Genomic DNA, 15,414 nt, shown 5'->3' with positions numbered 1-15,414 from the left:
GGACAACGCCGCGGCATCGCTCGCCAGGGCGATATGCCCAAACGCCCAGACGAACGTAGAAAGACCAATGGTCCTCCCGCGCGGCTCTGGCGCGCGGCGGCCGGCGTCCGAGCAGCCGGACCTTTCCCGGGTACGAGGCCTCCGTCGTCTAGGCCCTGGACGATACACGATCACCTCCCTCAGACAGCGATTGCTGGAGGAGGGACGTGGGTGTTTCTACGCCGCCAAACCAGACTCCGACTCCGAGACTGATAGCTACGACCCTACGAGGGAATGCTATCACATCGACGGGGCGGTAGAAACTACCGACGAGACACAGGATGCTGCTGCGGGCGGTCGAGCCCCCGCGGCACGAGAAGACCCCAGGACGCCTGGGAACGACGGACAGGTCGACCCCCCTCCACAAGAAGACAGAACCGCGCAACTCGCGCAGCTGCGGGAGCTCAAGATGAAGCTCGACGAAGACCGCGAGCGCCTCGTCCTGCTCGAGCAAATCCTTGAGCAAGACCTGCCCTACCCGCCGGGCGGGAGTGTCCGCAGACGCGCTCGAGAGGTACATCGACAGATCGTCGGTGACGCAGAGCCAGAGCAACCTGTCAGCCGTTTCCCTCGAGCAGGCCAGAACGTAGTGGCAGCAACGATGCTGCTGCGTAACATGCCAGAGCCATCGAACTCCCAGGCTCGACGCATTCGAGATGAGGTACAGACATTGCTCCAGGTGGCGGCAGTTCAACAAGCCGAAAGCTCGGCTTCTCGACGGCGAGGAGCTGCCACTGAAAAACGTGATGAGCAGCCTCAAAATGAAAAGGAGGTATCAGTCCATCAACAACCTCCTCCTCGAGGCAGAAAAACCACTCTCGTTCTCCCCGTCGACAATCAGCGTCGGCACGACGCGCGGCATGACATCGAAGAAAATCGACGCCGTCGGCACGAAGATGCGGAAGAGCGCGGTTACATCGCACATCGCGGCGGGCGGTACGACAGCGACGAAGACCGAATGGCTCCTGAGCCACCAGGCCCGCGAGTGTTCAGCAGGGCGATCCGCAGCACGCCCCTGCCCAGTCCTTTCCGACCCCCGACCAGCATCGCAAAGTACAATGGGGAGACCAAGCCAGAGTTATGGCTGGCTGACTTTAGGCTGGCTTGTCAGCTAGGTGGCGCTCGAGGTGATGATCGAGCCATCATCAGACAGCTACCACTTTTCCTCTCTGACACCGCCCGTCGATGGCTCGAAGAACTTCCAGCAAATCAGATTCACGACTGGGTCGACTTGGTAAAAGTTTTCGAGGGTAATTTCAAAGGAACTTACATACGGCCTGGAAACTCGTGGGACCTCGGCAAGTGCAAACAAAAGTCAGGAGAGACTCTTCGAGAGTATGCTCGACGCTTCTCAAAGCAGCGCACCGAGCTGCCGCACATCCCTAACCACGACGTCATCTTGGCATTTGTCTCTAGCACCTCCAGTCGAGACTTGGTGCGGGAATTAGGCCGCAATCGACCCCAGACCGTCGACGAACTGATGGACGTAGTAGCAAACTACGCGGCAGGGGAGGAGGCAGTCGGCGCTTTCTTCAGCTCTGAAGGAAGAAAAGGCAAGCAGCCCATCGATGAAGATGGGACCCCCAGTCGAGGCCTCAAGAAGAATAAAAAGAAGCAGAAAGCACGGCAGTTCCACTGGGAGGATTCCGACGACAATCTCGTCGCCGCCATGGATCGAAAGAAACCTCGAGGTCCTCCGGATGGAGGCATCTTCGACAAGATGCTAGAGGAACCGTGCCCTTACCACAAGGGAGGCACCAACCACAAGCTCAAGGACTGTCGTATGCTGAAAAAGCATTTCGACGGTCTAGGGTTCAAGAAAGATGCGCGTGACGACTCCAAGAAAGAGAAGGGTGGCAGCAAGGAGGAAAACAAAGATGACGACGGCTTCCCCGCCGTCCACGACTGCTACATGATCTATGGTGGGCCCTCGACTCAGTTAACCACGAGGCAGCGCAAAAGGGAGCGTCGTGAGGTCTTCGCGGCAAGAATGGCGGTGCCCCAGTACCTTAGCTGGTCAAGCACCGCCATTACCTTCGATCGAGACGACCACCCCGACAAGGTAGTTGCCCCAGGTGTCTACCCGCTCGTCGTCGACCCAATCGTCATCAACACCCGGCTCTCCAAGGTGCTAATGGACGGAGGCAGCAGCCTCAACATCATTTATCTCGAGACCCTCGACCTCCTCGGCAACGATAGGGGACGCCTCCAGCCAAGCGCCGGCGGTTTCCATGGCGTCGTGCCGGGTAAAAAGGCGCTGCCAGTAGGTCGAATCGACCTACCGGTCTGCTTTGGTAGGGCAGCCAACTTCAGGAAGGAGACCCTCACTTTTGAGGTAGTCGGGTTCCGGGGCACATACCACGCCATCATCGGGCGCCCGGGCTACGCCAAGTTCATGGCTATACCCAACTACACCAACTTGAAGATGAAGATGCCCGGCCCCAAAGGCGTCATCACCGTCAGCTCCTCCTTCGAGCACGCGTACGAGTGCGACGTCGAGTGCGTCGAGTATGGGGAGGCGGTCGAAAACTCCACCGAGCTCGTCGCGAAGCTCAAAGCCCTGGCCGCTGAGGCTCTAGAGCCTAAGCGCCACGCAGGCAGCTTCGAGGCGGCAGAAGGAACCAAGAAGATCCCGCTCGACCCCAACAGCTCCGACGGCAAGGTGCTGACGATCAGCGCCGACCTCGACCCCAAATAGGAAGCTATGCTCGTCGACTTTCTCTGTGCAAATGCCGACATGTTTGCATGGAGTCCTTCGGACATGCCAGGCATACCGAGGGAAGTCACCGAGCACTCCTTGGAGATTCGAGCCGGTTCCAAGCCAGTGAAACAACGGTTGCGCCGATTCGACGAGGAGAAGCGCAAGATCATTGGCGAGGAGATCCACAAGCTTTTGACGGCCGGATTCATCAAGGAGGTTCATCATCCCGACTGGTTAGCAAACCCTGTATTAGTTAAGAAAAAGAATGGGAAAATGAGGATGTGTGTCGATTATACTAGTCTAAATAAAGCATGTCTGAAAGTTCCTTTTCCTTTGCCACGTATTGATCAGATTGTCGATTCTACCGCGGAATGCGAAACCCTTTCTTTCCTTGATGCATATTCTGGCTATCATCAAATAAAAATGAAAGAGTCCGACCAGCTCGCGACCTCTTTCATCACACCTTTTGGGATGTATTGCTACGTGACCATGCCATTTGGGCTTCGAAACGCGGGAGCCACGTACCAACGTTGCATGCTCCACGTATTTGGCGAACACATAGGGTCAACGGTCGAGGCCTACGTCGACGACATTGTCGTCAAGTCAAAGCGATGAGGGGACCTGATCCAGGACCTCGAGATCGCTTTTAGCTGCTTACGCACCAACCAGATCAAGCTCAATCCCGAGAAATGCGTTTTCGGCGTGCCTCGAGGCATGCTCCTAGGCTACATCGTTTCGCAGCGCGGCATCGAGGCCAACCCCGAGAAAGTCTCGGCCATCACAAGAATGGGGCCGATCCGAGACATCAATGGTGTGCAGAGAGTCACGGGATGCCTGGCGGCCCTGAGCCGTTTCATCTCGAGACTAGGAGAAAAAGCGTTACCGCTGTACCGACTCCTGAAGAAGGTCGAGCGCTTTTCTTGGACCCCCGAGGCTGAGGAAGCTCTCGAAAGACTGAAGAAAACACTGCCCTCGGCACCAGTCCTGGTCCCACCTCAACCTGCAGAGCCGCTACTCCTCTACGTCGCATCAACGACCCAGGTCGTCACTGCGGCAGTGGTGGTTGAAAGACAGGAGGAGGGTCATGCGCTGCCGGTCCAAAGGCCAGTCTATTTCGTCAGCGAGGTGCTTTCGGAGACCAAGGCGCGTTACCCCCAAATCCAGAAGCTGATCTACGCCATAATCCTCGCCTGCCGCAAGCTGCAGCATTACTTCCTCGGTCACCCCATCACGGTGGTTTCGTCTTTCCCCTTGGGTGAGATAATCCTGAGCAAGGAGGCCACGGGAAGAATAGCTAAGTGGTCGGTCGAGCTCATGAGTGAGACTCTCGCTTACGCGCCTCAGAAGGCCATCAAATCGCAAGCCCTAGTAGACTTCGTCGCGGAATGGACGGACTCCCAGCTTCCCCCGACTCAGATCCAGGCGGAGCTATGGACAATGTATTTCGACGGGTCACTCATGAAAACTGGGGCCGGGGCCGGCCTGCTGTTCATCTCGCCTTTGGGCGTCCACATGAGGTATGTAATTAGGATTCATTTTGCCGCATCTAACAATGTCGCAGAATATGAGGCCCTCGTCAATGGACTCAAGATTGCTATCGAGTTAGGAGTCCGACGCCTCGACGTCCGAGGTGACTCCCAACTCATCATCGACCAAGTAATGAAAACCTCGGGCTGCCACGACCTGAAAATGGATGCGTACTGTAAAGAAGTCCGTTGACTCGAGGACAAATTCCATGGTCTCGAGCTTGTCCATGTCGCCCGACGCCACAACGAGGCGGCCGACGAACTCGCCAAGATCGCATCAACTCGAGGCACGGTGCCACCTGACGCTTTCTCGAGAGATCTCCACGAGCCGTCCGTCGACATAGGCTCGGGGGCTGGCATCGACGCTGCTCATTCCCAGCCAACCAACATCGTCGACACGCTCTTAATAGCAGCTGAAGTGATGGAGGTAGAACGGCAGCCTGGTCGACCATTCGACTGGCGCACACCATACCTCGATTGCCTAATCCGCGGCGAACTGCCGGAAGATCGGTCAGAGGCCCGGCGTATCGCTCGACGGGCCAAGTCATACGTGATCTATGGCGAAGACAATGAACTATATCGACGAAGCCCGACGGGGGTCTTACAGCGTTGCATCACCGTGGAAGAATGCCGAAAACTCCTCGAGGACCTGCACTCGGGGGCTTGCGGCCACCATGCTGCTCCACGGACCCTGGTAGGGAACGCTTTTCGATAAGGTTTCTACTGGCCGACGGCTGTGGCAGATGCCATCGGGCTCGTACGCTTGTGTCACGGGTGCCAGTTCTACGCCAAGCAGACGCATCTGCCCGCCCACGCTCTTCAGATGATCCCCATCACCTGGCCGTTCGCGGTATGGGGGCTCGATTTAGTAGGACCTCTACAAAAGGCGAAAGGAGGGTACACCCACTTGCTGGTGGCCATTGACAAGTTCTCCAAATGGATCGAAGCTCGACCCATCACCAACATCCGCTCCGAGCAGGCCGTCCTTTTCTTCACCGACATCATTCATCGGTTTGGGATTCCCAACGTCATCATCACCGACAACGGCACTCAGTTCACCGGCAAAAAGTTCTTGGACTTCTGCGATCAGCATCACATCCGTGTGAACTGGTCTGCGGTAGCCCACCCTCGAACTAACGGCCAGGTCGAGCGTGCCAACGGCATGATTTTGCAAGGACTCAAACCAAGAATCTACAATCGTTTGAAGAAATTTGGCAAGAAATGGGTTGAGGAGCTTTCCTCGGTCCTATGGAGTCTGAGGACAATACCAAGCAGGGTCACAAAGTACACCCCATTTTTTATGGTCTACGGCTCTGAGGCTGTCCTCCCCACAGACCTCGAGTATGGGTCACCTCGACTCAAGGCATACAATGAGCAGTCAAATAAGGAGACTCAAGAAAACGTGGTCGACCAACTCGAGGAGGCTCGAGACATGGCCCTCCTCAACTCCGCCAGATATCAGCAGAAACTTCGACGCTACCACGTCAAGCATGTGCGCAAGAGGGATCTCAATGTGGGCGACCTTGTCCTACGACGCCGGCAAAGCAACCAAGGACGCCACAAGCTGACTCCCCCTTGGGAAGGCCCGTATGTGGTGGCTGAGGTTCTGAAGCCGGGAACGTACAAGTTGGCGGACGAGAAGGGGGCAGTCCTCACCAACGCATGGAACATCGAACAGCTACGTCGATTCTACCCCTAGAAGTTCTAAACTTACGTTCCTACGTACATTTTGTACCAAGACTTTGTAAGCGAATGCATGAATAAATAAAGTCTTTCCCTCGAGTAACTTCTTTTTGCACTAAAAGATTTACATGTCATGATCCCGACGTTAGAAGGGGGCATCGCCTATAACCCATCATAGCCAACACCCCCTCGGGGGCTACCAGGGGGACGACCCCCCCAAGCATCGAAAAAGACAAGAAGTTCCCTTTTCTTACTTAGTAAACCTTGCACGGTTCGAGTAGCTAAGGCGCCTTGAGCCCCTCAAAGGCTGGGGGATAACGAGCTAGAGAACTCCTACGCCTCCGGGCTACGGAAATTCTACTCACTTCCCCACCACTGAGGTGGTCGAGGTGGTTTTCTACGAAAGATCGAGCATGGGATACGAACGTAGGAGCAAAGAGAGATAAAAGAACCTCGAGCGGAAAGACAAATGAGCATTTAACGATTACAAAAAGATATTGTATCGCTTAGCAATAGAATTAACAAAGTATCATACAAGGGGCCCCAGGCGCCCTGAGCACGCTCGCAGGCCTCAGTCCGCGGCACGATCCTCACCGCCCTCGCCTCCGCCCGAGCTAGTTTCAGGAGGGAGCACCTCAGGCTCAAAAAGCTTAGCCAACCTTTCCCCAGGAGCCTCCACGTCGTCGATCAAGGCATGGAGCCTCTCCTCGTTCTCCGCGTCGGTCTTGGAGATGTCGGTGACGAAGCCATGAGACACCACCTCCATGTCATAGGAGAAGCCCGAGCAGACAACCGCCATCGCCCGCTTCACCCTGATGTGGAGGGCATCCCGGACCCGATCTCGCAGCGTCGCGCCTATGTAGCACAGCTGGTCGACCAGGGCGTCGCCTCGAGCACCCTCCCTCGACTCATCCATAGGATCGACCTCCCAAGAGGTCGAGAGATCACTTATCGCCGTCCGCACTCGATGGTTCAAAGCAACCTCCGCCTCGAGCTGAACCTTGGCGTTGCGAGCCTCAGCTTGGGCGGCCAGGAGTTCGTCCTTGAGCCCTGTAAAGGCCAATACAAGAGACCTTAGGAAAAACCAAGCACACCTCGAAAAAAGAAATCTGATAGAGGAAACGTACCGCGTACGGTCTCCTCTAGGGCCGTGTTTTCGCCGACCAGCCTGGTGTTGGCTCTCTCGATCTCTTTGTTGGAGCGTTCCAGCTCGGTGTTGGCAACGCGGAGATCCTCGATCGCCTTGCCAGCCTGAACAATGGCCCCGTTCTTCTCCAGCAGCTCTCCCTTCAGACGTTCAATGTCGTCAGAGAGCCTGCGGGATTGAGCCCGCTCCGCCTCGAGATCTTCGAGGGCCTTCTTCTTGGTTTCCTCCGCGGCGCTCCTGGCGATCTCGCCGTTCACGTGCTCCACCTTCATCCTTTGGAAGGACTCTCGAAGGGAGTCCAGGTCAGTTTTAAGAAGGCCCTTCTCCTTGTCCAGATCTGCGATAACGCTCTTGTAGGACAGGGCCTCCTCCCAGGCTTTGGACACGGCCTCCTCGACCGTAAGAGCCCGCTCCCGCAGCAGCATCGTCTCCTCCTCCGCCTTCTTCGAGGCCTCGCGAGCCTCGGCCAAGGCAGCCTCCCCCGCCTTCTTCTCCTCCCCGAGCGCTATGAGATCCTTATAAGCTTGAAGGAGCTTTTCCTGCGACTCAAGGAGTTGATCCTTGAGGAGGGGGAGCTGCTCCCAGCCGCCTCTCGTGGCGTGTATGAAACTAGACTTGATGCGGGAGGTCTCCTTCATATCCTGCGAACCAAGGATCGAACGGTTAGAGCACAAAACTAAAAGGTTTCATAAAGATTGAAGATCGAAAAAACACTCACGAAATAAGCCGTCCTGAGCCCGTTGTTAATGACGTCTGCCAGGAGCCCCACCACATGCTTCATCCAAAGGCGGAGCTCCTCGATGTGTTCCCACTTCTCTGCCTCCTTCCGATCGTCCAGGAAGATGTTAGGCTCGGACGGGTCATGGGAGGCCCGGATGCGGATCCGATCAGGGCACCAGTGCTCCATCTCCCGGTCGGCCCGTGCCTTTACGCCGCGGATGAGGTCCTCGACGGTCTCGAGGGAGCCCCCATGGCGCAGGAACAGGTCGACGAGGCATGGGAACCGCCTGTCATCGTCCACCGTCTTCCAGGTACCGTCTTTGGTCCCCGATGTCCCGATCTCATCCTCCTCAGAAGGAAAGCGGTCCTCCCACGCTCGACGTTCCCGGAGGAACCCTGGGGCGATCCCGTCCATACCGTAAATCGTCCTCTTGATCTCGGACTCGGGGTCGGTGGGGGTGCGCATCATGCAGGCAAGCGCCACCACCCCATCCGCTCGCCCCGGCTCTGCCCGGATCGCGGCAGGTGCCCCCGGGAGGAGCCACGCTGGGGTCGGGGGGGGCCATACACCGGCAGATCCTCTTCTTGCTCGCCGGGCTCTTGCGGCTCTGGCGGCACTGGCTGGTCCAGACCTTGGGGCGGGGCCTCGAGCGGTCCCACCTCTTGGCCCCCCTGCTCCTGCTGCCGCTGAGGCTGCTCCTGCTGCTGGGGCTGCTCTTGCTGCTGCTGCTGCTCCTGCTGCTGCTGTGGCTACTCCTGCCGCTGTGGCTGTTCCTCCGGCTGGGGTCGCGGCAGCTGCTGCTGCACCAGTGACGGCCGCGTCGCCTCGCGCTCCCGCCTTTCCTCCACCTCCCCTTCTTCTTCTGCTCTTCGAGGGTGCGGAGGCCGGCAGGCCAAGGAGTCTGTCCCACGGCGTTGGAGGTCGATGTCTCCTCCTCCATAGGGCGGGCACCCCCAGATGCCTCGTTGCCATCCGACGTATCGCTGATGGTGATGGGTTCCACCTCGACCCCCAATCGAGGGGGCTCGGGGGCTCCCTCTGACGCTTGCATCTGGGGCGCCTCACCACAAGTCGGCGACGACGGGGCAGGCATGGGATGAGGCGGACCTCCCTCGACGCCGGCCGGAGGTTGGGAGTCGGAGGAACCTACAAAATAAGGGGTAAAGGTTCGACGCTATGACAACCGACACGAGAACGTCACAGGGTCCAGAAACAAACTACAAACCTGGTTCCTTGGAGACGGCTCCCGTTTTGAGCCTCTTCGCCATGGATGGCTGGGCCTGCTCGAGGGTCCGTTTTAGCCTGAGAAAAGAACGACATATGAGGAAACATAGGGGAGTAGAAAGACAAAAGCCACAGCATCGAGAAGGCTTACCCAACAGGGAGAACAGCTCGCCTCCCTCCGCCCCGACCGGCGGGCCTCGAGCCTCCCCGCGTCAGGGCTCCAGGCCCCTCGAGGGCAGGCGCTGGCCTAGGTGCGTCAGTTCTCGCCTGGCGGGCGCCGGGACTGGCACTCCTACGGCCGACCTCTCCCTTCTCGGAGGCCGCTGCGCGACCGCGGGTCAGTGGCCCCGTCGCTTGGGGCCTGGCATGACCGCTCTCCCTGAGCGCCGGGGGAGGGCGCGGCGCGACTTGACTGACCTTGGGCACGGGAGGGGTATCGACGCGAGGACGGTGGGATCCGCCTGGGCCCCCCGTCGGAGCTTCCGCCTGAGGAGCGTCGATGTCGCCTTGAGATGGACCCCCGAGGATCCGATCAAGACGAGACGCCATCCCCTCGGAGTCCTCACTGTCCTCGTCATCATCGTCATCTTTCTCGCTGGGGGACTCTTCCTCAGGCTCTCCCCTCTGCCTGGATTTGGACCGGCGCGCCTCTAAGGCTTGCCGGTCGAGGTTTTTCTTCTTCTCCCCCTTCTTCTTAGAGTCCTTGACGGACTTCGACTTCTCGGCGGACCGGCGCCGCACGTCGCGGTCGACTTCGTCCTCCCTCACCGGGGGCCTCGAGGATCGAACGTCGATCCGCCCCTGCCACCGTAAAAAGTAGACTTAGAAAAAGGGGGTGGAAAAGGAACCCAGAGTCGAGGCTACCCGCGAGGAAGAAAACATACCAGATCGACCGAGCCTTCATCAGGCCTCATGGGGAAGCCGTTGACGTGCTGCGACTTGAAGTCGCCGGCGATGGCCGCCCTGACCCGGGCGGCGACTTCATCGTCTGCCAGAGCCACGTTGGACATCCGGCAAGTTTCGAGATCCCGGGACGAGACGCCCGGCCCCATTTCGTCCATCCTCAACGGCCGAGACATCAGGGGAAGGGCCCTCTGACGATGGACGGCCGAGAGGACGAGAGCGGCGGACAGGCCCTCCAGGCGCAGCTTCTTCATGGCGTCGAGGAGGGGGTCGAGCCGCGACTGGTGCTCCTGGACGACGCCATACGTCCAGTTGTCCGGGCGCTCCGAGATCAGACGGCCCGTGTAGGCGGGGAAGAGACCGTCGTCGTTTCTCAGATAGAACCACTGGGAGTCCCATCCAGCATGGTTCGACGACAGCCCCACCGGGATGTACTCGCGCGGCCTTTCCATCTTCTTCGTCTTCAACACCAGGTTGAGGCATCCGGTCCGCACGGGTTTCCTCACGCCGGTGGTTCCGGTGGGGGCGTTGAAAAGTTCGCCCCTGTAGAGGTGGAGCCATAGATCCCAATGGGCATCATCCCCAGATAGCCCTCACACACCGCGGCGAAGACCGCCGCGACGGTGATTGCGTTCGGAGAAAAATGCTGGAGCTCCACTCCATAGTGGAAGCGGAGGGCCCGGATAAAGCGACTCGGGGGAGCACCCAAGCCATGGCGGTGGAACTTGGCGAATGACACCACATAGCCCTCGGGTGGCTGGGGCTCCCTGTGACTCGCCGGTGGCGCGATCCACTCCAGCGAAGACTGCGAAGTGCGGCAGCGCAAGAGCCCTTCATTCTCGAGCTCTAGCAGACGGCGGTCCGTCATCAACGACGGACGCGAGTCGTCGGCGGCAACAAGCCTCACAGGCATCTTGGTTGGAAAGATGGTGGATTCACTACCGCTCGAGGGGGTGCACGCGCGCGTGGAGGAAGCAAGAGAGCAAAGGCAGCGAGAAGACGAAGGCGAGAGGACGGAAGAGGAGAGAAAGAATGGAGCAACGCCACGGCGTATTTATAGATAGTGGCCAACCAACGGATAGATCCGATAAATGAGGTAACTCCCCCCATAAATGCGCCGTCTAACGGTCCTTTGTCTCCTCACAGGCCGGACGCTCCGAATTCCCCGCCGATACAGTGTCGCAACGTCACTTACCTCAAAAGGTGCGCCCAACGGGCAGAAAGACGAACCGGAACGGCAGCTTCCTTACTTCGTAAGCCAAGGTATGCGCCCACGATAGTCTCGAGGGGTCGATGGCTGGCCCGTCGAAAGGGTTCGACAGCCGATCTCGAGCATCAAGAGTCAGGGATCCCCAGCGAGCGGTCGAAAATCGAGGCCCGCCTCGAGGACTCGCTGGCGATGTCCAAGGTAGGGTCGAGACACTCGAGAGGAATCCCCCCGAAGGGAGGCATCGAGCCGCTGGGCTCTATCGAATGAGACCGGTATCCCCGACCACGCCCACCCTGCTTTATGAGGACGCCTCCGGGCTACAGCTGACCCCCTCGAAAGGGGCACAGGTTCTCACTTGGACTACCCGCTAGGAACTCAATCTGGGGTGGAACACGTTCGGTCTATCGAGAGTACGTCGAAACCTCCACGCAAGGCAAAGCCGAACAGAACCTTCCACCATGGATGTTGACAGCGTTTCTACAAATTTGGCAAAATAACCCTCGAAGGAGTTAAATACTCCCTCGAGGGCTCGGGGGCTACCCCCGCGGGGTCGCTCGCGCGCCCCCACGGAAGCTCGACCGTAAAAGCGAAAGTATCCACTCGAGCGCCAGCGCTCGAATGAAGACTCGGGGGCTACAGTCGAGGGTATCAACAAGGGGTACCCTCACCAATGCGTATAACGAGACCATCCGTACATAAAGCTAGCTCCTCGATTTGACGCTCCGTTCGCACACACGCGCGGCCATCGACGGCCGCAACCTCGAAGACGGAAATAGCGTCGAGCGACAACTACCGTCGAATACGGAAGCGGGCTCGAGCGAACCGAGAGGCGTCGAACGCAAGGACACTGTCCACCGCCTGACGCGCGCACGAGAGCCAGGGCATTTAATGCACCTGACGCTTCCCCACCTAACACACGGGTCACGGGAGGCGTGATAGGGAACAGGCTTCTGTCCCATCGTTATTTTTGCAGCCTTCCCACCGAACGACCCAGGGCGTGTCAGGATGCGGGAAACAAGGATGGAACGTCTAATCGGGACCCCCTCGAGACACCCAAGGTCAGCGCTCCAGATATCGACACCTCGTACGGCGTCCGACCCTCGACTTCACCAGGCTCCTTCCTGGAGACGAGTCGGGGGTCGACTGACCACGCTGTAACCGCTCCGCTGGATTTGCCGCCGAGCCATATAAGCGTGCATCTGTCAAACCAATCCAAGACGGCGCGCAGAGCAGAATGCAGGGGCACGCGTAATCATCACTAGGCTATCAAGATGGGACGGTTCGAGGCCATGCCGGTACGGAAGCCTCGAGTAGGTCAGCGCTCCATGCTGCTATCGACCCCTACTCTGACACCTACACATGTACCCTAGGTCTCCCCTTGGAACTATAAAAGGAGAGACCCGGGAATAGACACGGCAGGACACAACACCACGCTCATACGTAGTAGAGCTCCACACTTCATACCACGCTTGTATTCACCCCTGTACAAGCACTTAGGTGCAAGATAATACAAACTCTCCCCCCCCCCGCTGGACGTAGGGCCTTCTCTTGCCCGAACCAGGATAAATCTCTGTGTTTTCTTGCATTACCATCTGGGAAAGGGAGCACGCATACAAATTTACTCGTTGGTGTGACCCCTCATGGAAAAAACACCGACAGTAAGTCTTTTACGGATACCTCGATCCTTCTATTATTTCTGATCCTATTGGCAACTTATTTGTTTTTTGTTTTTCAATTGGTCGATAACCCAGCACCGACAGTCAGTAGGAGTGGAAGGCCGATCGAACTCCTCCCATCACAGCCATAATGCACCAAGCCTTGCTGCTCTAATGCATCACAACATGCTCTTGAAGAAGACGACCACCAAACGGTCAAAAACATCCCCATCGGTAGCCGCTGCCACCCTAGCATAGGTTTTCAAGGTAAAACTCTTTAATTTCTTTTGCCTGCACTAATTCCATCCCATATTTACATCATCCTTTCAGGGCACATCGGCTGCAGCAGGAACTTCACTGGTAACTTTATCTTTCAGCAAAATTTCATCAGTACTCTTTTATGCTTTTACTCACAAAGTTTTTGGTTGTTGCAACAGAAAACTGGCAAATCGGCTAAGACCAAAAGCGCTCAAGCATCAAGTGTCGATGCCCCCTAGCCTAGTCAAGCTAAGAGAAAAGGCCCCAAAAGCACTAAGTCACAACCAAAGTGCCAGAGGACAGCACCATCTTCTCCTCCTCATCCAGTATCACTGATCCATGTAGCTTCATCCTCTTCTTCACCGAAAGCCCAGACACAAGAAGAACCTTCTCCTCCCGACAAGTACCCCAGCAGCAAGAAGCACCAGCCGATGTCTCTGAACAGGTTGCCGATCCGGCTGATCTGGCACGTCATCGGCCATCCCTCCAGAACAATCAATCACCATACCTCCTCAAGATAAAGTATTGATCACAGAATTATCACGATGAATTTTATTTTGTAAATTATAATCATCCTTGTAATTCCTTAGTTGAAGTCATTCCATCGGCAACTCCAGCCGATCATCCCGTAGTACCGGCTGCATCCCCACGCCAGAGCTAGGAAATTCTTCTGAAGCAAGTAAGTCACTCGATTCTTTTAGATTTTTCATCATTAATACCTGGCTCTGAGTAACTTGTCTTCTTCCTTTTCTAGGAGCAAGACTCCCTAGACAGTCTGTTCTCCTTTGCCATCGACATCTCTGATGACGAAGGTGAAGAAGCAAGCTCTTCTCAGTCGGTGGGAATCTCATCGGCAGAGATTAAAGCTAAGTTGGAAGACTTGTTTGCCCTGCTGCACCAAGATACAGCCCAACTAGTAGATGATTCTGATCTAGCCAAGGCTTTATTCAAGACTCTTCGTGGTCAGATCCCAGCCGATGCAGAAGAAGTCCTTTTCCAAGCTACAAACTTAGAAACCCGCCAACTCCAATATCAGAAAGCCACTCAGTGTCTTGCCGATAGAGCTGCTCACGCCCGGCTCACAGAGGAAGTGATGCAAGTAAAGCGCGCCGCCGATGAAAAACACAAGAGCATTGGCATTCTTCAGTCCTCAGGGGATGAGCTAAAGCAGAAGATTTCCAATCTATCGGCAAGAAGAGAAGCCCTGCTAGCTGAACTCAAACAATTAGAAGAGGCCCTAACCCAAGCTTAGCAAGAAGAAAGCCAGCTGCCTGAAGTGATCAAAACTCTTCATCAAGAAAGAAATATCCAAGCTCGCGACGCACTGCAGATGAAGAAGAAGCTGAAGCCGATAGAGGGTTCTGCCGATGAAGATATTCGAGAGATAGAAGAGGCCAACCAGATCCATATGCGCGCCATATATACTATCCAAGCTCTGCTGAACCTGTGAGCTCTTCATCGGCAACTCATTCAATTCTACCCTTAGAAAACTTCCATTTATTTTGGTCTAGCCGATAGGACTGTTATCGGCACTTTTAAACACTATACATGATTCCAGACACATTTCATCCAGCCGATAGGAGTGTTATCGGCATTTGATGTTTTATGCATCAACCTAGATACTAGGATAGTATCTCTTTAAATATTTTCCATTTAATGCTCTCAGAAATTCGACTGCTTCGAGAGATTCTAAAATATAAGCATTGCCAGGAGCAGATCGATTTATCCGATAAGGACCTTCCCAATTAGGAGACCATTTTCCAAATTTCGAACTTTTTGTCCTAATTGGTAAAATTAACTTCCACACCAAATCTCCAGCGGCAAACTCTTTAGCCTTCACCTTTTTATCATACCATTTAGCAACTCTCTTTTTATTTTTCTCTATGCTGATTAAAGCCCTCAACCGATGCTCTGCCAAATCATCCAACTCATCCTTCATCAAAGTAGCATAGTCATCAGCAGTTAATTGACCCTGAAAAGACATCCGTCTAGACCCAGTCTTAATTTCCCATGGTAACACCGCATCCTGTCCATATACCAACTAATAGGGTGAAACTTTGGTGGATCCATGACACGCCATCTAATATGACCACAAAGCTTCATTTAACAATGTATGCCACCTTCTTGGATTTTCTTCAACTTTCCGTTTAATAAGCTTAATAATCCCCTTGTTAGACGCCTTAGCCTGTCCATTATCTTGAGCATAGTAAGGAGAAGAATTCAAAACTGTAATCCTATTGACACCATTTTTGGACACGTATCTTCAGACGCGTATCTAGGAATTAGTAAAATATAGATCGGCAGGTGAAAGAGTGGTGACTGTTTATCAAGGAAGTTACCGATGGGA

Source organism: Sorghum bicolor, chromosome 6 (genome assembly GCF_000003195.3).
Source record: "Sorghum bicolor cultivar BTx623 chromosome 6, Sorghum_bicolor_NCBIv3, whole genome shotgun sequence".
Lineage (NCBI taxonomy): Eukaryota > Viridiplantae > Streptophyta > Magnoliopsida > Poales > Poaceae > Sorghum > Sorghum bicolor.
Note: the sequence above shows the minus strand (reverse complement) of the source record.